This window comes from Phytophthora parasitica (assembly GCF_000247585.1).
Source record: "Phytophthora parasitica INRA-310 unplaced genomic scaffold supercont2.72, whole genome shotgun sequence".
Lineage (NCBI taxonomy): Eukaryota > Oomycota > Peronosporomycetes > Peronosporales > Peronosporaceae > Phytophthora > Phytophthora nicotianae.
In genome coordinates this window covers 111,839-117,057 of record NW_008649058.1, presented here as the reverse complement: position 1 = coordinate 117,057, position 5,219 = coordinate 111,839, and positions in this window count along the sequence as shown.

The following is a 5,219-nucleotide window of genomic DNA, read 5'->3' as shown; positions in this document are numbered from 1 at the left end:
CCCCGGGACCACTGCAGTGATACAGAACTATCTCGATCTGTTGAGTGGGTCGCAGGACACCAACACACAAGACTCCGATGCGGCAGGCACCATGGGCGACGTCGGCTCTGGAGAACTCCAAGTGCTGGATGTAGCTGTGCCCGTGGACAACGGCGGTGGAGCTGACGCCATGGAGGACGGCAACGAAGCTGATGTGACTTTGGACGACGCTGGCCGTGATCAAGAGGCGGCATCAAGCGTTGACGAGGAGCCCAAGACGGAGGACCAAGACCTACCACCTCCTCGCACTCCGCGTCGTCCGGCCCCTAGGGTGGGTGCACTTCCCGAGATCGCCATAGTTGGTGAGGACGACGACTGCGGTGATGACGCCACCGATGAGCTCGTGCACGCTCTCAACCGGATGAGACCTGATGGCGACCCCGACGCGTATAAGGTCTTTGACTATGGCGATGATCCTGACGCTGACGACTTCGACAAGCAGAGAGAGGTATGTTGCCACTTATGTTGGATGTTATGGTATCGCTTATGTTGTATTGTATGTTGACTTATACTGTATTATATGTTGTTTGCTATGCTATACTCAGGCTGACGATGCTCAGATGATTGTTGTGGACAACAGCGACACCGAGAGCGACAGCGAGGACGACCCAATCGGCGGAAATGGAGCTAGCGAGACGCGGTTCAACGAAGGGTTTCTTCGTGCACTCGGTGGCAGCACGGCGTTGGAGTCCGGTGGTGACTACCCTGGCGTCAAAGACTCGTACTACGGCCCCAGCGCGGCGATCAAGAAGGTGGCAGAGACACAGTTAGCTCCGTTCCTGTTCTTTATGCCGCCGGCCCTGTGGCGCAACATCGCAGTGGAGTCGAACCTGTATCATCTCTCCACAATCAACAAGCGCGCAGACGAAAAGTACACGAACCATAAGCGCAAGAACCCGTCGTTCGACAAGACGCGTGCTCAATTCAAGGCTGCTTTTCAGCAGATTCGGCCCATTCAGGCCGTTAAGCTTTTACATGTGGTGGGTCTTCTACTCGCACGCACGATTCAGCCCAACAGGGAGCGCATGAGCAATCACTGGAGCACGCATGACAAAGGTGGCATCTCGCGCGGCTCGTTTGGCAATTATATGGCGCGGGGTCGCTTTTTCCATATCATGGGAAACCTCCATTATAGCGACAACAACGACGAAAGGAGTCGCGTCGACCGGATCTGGAAGATCCGACCTGTCGTCGACGCTCTCCAGAAGACCTTCAAGAGCGGCTACGTACCACCACCGCGGCTATCTCTTGACAAGGGTATGCTTCCTTCGTTCTTATCCTACAACAAGGGGCGCATTAATCTCAAAGCGAAGCCCCACAAATAGGGAACCAAGATGTTCCTGACGTGCTGTGCAGAGTCTGCGTACTGCATCCGGTACGCGATCTATGTTTTTTGTTCCGCGCTAAGTCCTTATGTTGTATTAATCTACGTAGTGTTACTGAACTTGCTGATGCTAATGTTGTACTGGCAGATTTGAAATCTACGCGGGAAAGAAACAACTTGCCAGCGACCAGCCAGGTGTCGAGCCTACTTCCATGCCTGAGGGACCCGCTGCTGTTGTTCGAAATATGCGTGCTCTGTTAGGCCGCGAGCAGCCCGAACACTACCTGGTTGTCACAGACCGATTCTATACGTGTGCAGCCCTCGCCGTCGAGCTACTGGCAATGAACGTGTACATCCTGGGATCCCCACTTGGTATGCTGTTAGGTATATTGTGCGTTACGTTGACTCATATGCTGACTTTAGGTTGTCGCTTATGTTGAATATAGACTTGGATTTTGCAAAACGATTGTCCCTCCCTCGCGGCAAAAGCGCCGTCCCCGAGGCATGACACGTGGTGCGAATACGGTTGTCATCTGCAACATCGTACCGCAAATGAAAGCGTGCGTGTGGTGGGACAATAAGCCTGTGTTATTCCTGACTACTGGTGGTAGTGATGAGCCCGAGCTCATCGTTCGGCGTGATGGTGCCCAACAAGTCGAGGTGCCATGCCCTAAGTTTGTCAAGCCGTACCAGAACTTGATGGGTGACGTAGATCGCCACGACCAGCTGAGGCTTCAGCGGTACTCGCTGCAGCTGTCAAACCGGTGGCTCAAGTACTACAAGTCACTGTTTTACGAGCTGGTCGATATGGCCGTCATCAATGCATATATCATCTTCACAAACTCCACCAGCGCCGCCAGCAGACACAACCACTTAGTCACGTCCAGTTCGTCAAGGAGCTGTATCTGCAGCTCCTACTGCTCACCGAGGCAGACTTAGCACAATCCTCATGCATTGCACTGATGTCGCCCACGCTGACGCCGCCATCGCGCAGCCTGACGGATCATGTAGCAGTGGAGGTAGACGAGTGGCAGAAGCTGAAGAAGAGCGACAGTACGGAGCTCTCCAAAAGGCGCCAGCGCTCCTGCAACGTGTGCAGTCTGCTCCGAGGAGAGCGTAAGCGCGGTTACTAGACATTGTACTGTAGCTGGCGCAACGATGACCAGAAGCGTGTGTACCTCTGCACACGCGCCAGGCGGAGCGTTTAAAGGAGCACCAGTGACCTGCTTCGACTTATGGCTCCACGACTGGCAGCGCGGGCGAAAAGGCCTGACGCTCTCGATGATCCGCTGCACCTGCCACGAAGTCGCAGAAGCGACGCCGATTGGGCAGTGAGTTGGAGGGGACCATCAGTAGCAATGATGAGCAGAACAAGTAGTATGCGTATAAATTGATTGCTTGGTATTATTTCAGTAAATCAGTCATTTATTCGCGATTCGATTCGTCGGAAACCTGTCGGCGGTCACCCCAACAATTGATTGCACGGCATGTCTTCATCGAACTGCTGTCATAGGCAACATAACCAAGCGATTCCTTGCCATCATGGCCAACATTACCAGCACTATGTTGTAGTTTGGCCACTATCATCTCATACCGTGGTACAACCTTTGTCATGTGTTTCAATACAAACGGTAATACTAATTCGTTATGTTGTAGAATACAAAATAGGGACGAAACTTTTGGCAGATTGATGCCGGGCTGGAGGGGTTAAACTGGCCATTTACCTTAGTGTAACGTAATGCAGTGGTAGCGTCGAGATGTTCTGCGGAGTGGTGGCCCAAAACAGTCCGAGTTTTCGTCTGTCTGCACGTTTTGTAAACCTGACACGATAAATACAATGCACATATTGTTGGAAGAAGCAGCCTCAAGCTTTTATAATATTAGGATAAAATAGTTATCTCAGACTACGCGGAAAGTCCTCCCAGACCAAAGCATCGCCCCTACTCAGAAGTATCGTATATACTTTGCGACGCATTAACATGACCTAGTATCTGTTTCCTTCTTCAATGTCAGCTTGAGAGCGTTTTAGCTGCTCTTTCCTGGGCTATGTAATTTATCTTGCATATCCTGAGTGATGATTTGCATCCGGTAACCGACCAAGTCGAGTATCGTTCTCTGTTCTTGAGCTTGATATCGCGCGACAGATGCCACTTCCAGCTTTTATTGGTTTTGAACCACACTTGTGTGCTCGGAATTCGTTGAAGATGATGAAATCACAGTCCAGTTGTAATCGTGTAGTACGAGACCTGTGCTAGGGAGAAACCACTTCGCAGCCCCGACGAGAACATCATTGAAGTGGTGGAAGACGCTAACAGGGTTTAGCAGCAGTAGTTCTTCACGTAGTGATGACACACAGGTTATAGCGAGTGGTCCTGGCGTCTTCTTGTCCACCTGTGTAACGATAATAGAGTGAGGAAGTGCTATGCATTTTCTCCAAAGTAATAATTCAGACTTACGTAGCCGAATGAGCTGGCGCGACTCTTACTGATCGCAGTGGTGAAATTCCACAACAACTTTCTAGTCTCTTGAACCGAGCATGCCGTTGGAGTACTCGACGAAATCTTCACCCTAGTTCCGAGATTCCCAAGCGGCAACGATAGCAACCCACTGTAGACGCGTCCATTTCTGGGAGCACGGCTGATGCTTCGCCATAAAGGCCCTCTAACTCGCTCGACAGCTCCTCCGTTACCGCGTTGCTGAAGTCGAGTGATAAGAATGGAATGTCGGCTTGAGGGTTCATTTTAAGGACAAACTCCACGTTCATTCCCTAAATAATTTCAAAATAAAAAAATAATCAGGTGTATGCAGCCTTGCTAAGTATTATTTAGTAGGCAACGTACCCTGATAGCGTCAGTTCTGATGAGTAGATGTAGGATGAAAGCTCGGATACTTTCTTGGGGCGTGCGCCGTGATCTCTGTCAGCTCTGGTTTGTACGCTCTGCTAGTAGTCGATTCTCGCAGGCAACGATAGCCTTTATGCACCAATGAATACGAGTTTGCCGTGGTCCAGAAGGCAAAGCCGACACATTCTTGACGTGTACAAGACGCTTGCTCCTTAGCTCGACGAGCTGAACCTCAGTGTTTTTGCCAAGACTCGGAGTTTCCAGGTTTCATCTCTCCTGCGTCGTGTGAGCTTCGTCGAGTACGGCACTCGTTCACTTTCGAATGTGGTAGCGCTTTTCCAGATGTTCGGATTTAGGTTGTTCCTTGTGAGATACGAAATTGCCATCGATTGTATTCAGGAATTCGAGCATCGTGGCTAATTTCGGCGCCACGGTGTTGGGACTGGGTTGGATTTCCATGGCCAAGTAGGTTGCTTAATGACAGTCATTTCGGGCGCGTTTGGTCCATACGAAAAGCCGACTACGCCGATTAATACACCACATAACGCAGAGATTATATAGCCGGGATGTTGACGAGTGGGATGATTATTGATGGTGCAGCGTCGGAATGAAGAATAACCACTTTTTTGCAATCATGATGTTTTCGTTGCCAATGTACCTGGCGCAATTTAACAACACTTTACGCTAGGAGGTTCATGAAAGATTTAACATAGCCTCTTTCACGGGAGAGCCCGTCGATTGTAGTTAATCCACTTGCAATGAGACGAAAGATTTGATTTCACAGTCTCTTGTAGCTTCCGGGTGGGTTAGTGTAGGGCGTTTGAATGTGAGTAAAAATACTAAACACTATCTAACTGATATGAAGTAGACAAGTCAGTTACCCTGAGTGAATGCTGAGCTAGTTTTAACGTATATAAAAAGTATACTGCATGAGTCCAAGCAGTCTCGTCCGTTATAGCCTAAATCCAGGTTTAAATAAAGCAATTTGGAGCTCCAGGCTTAGTGCAGATTCA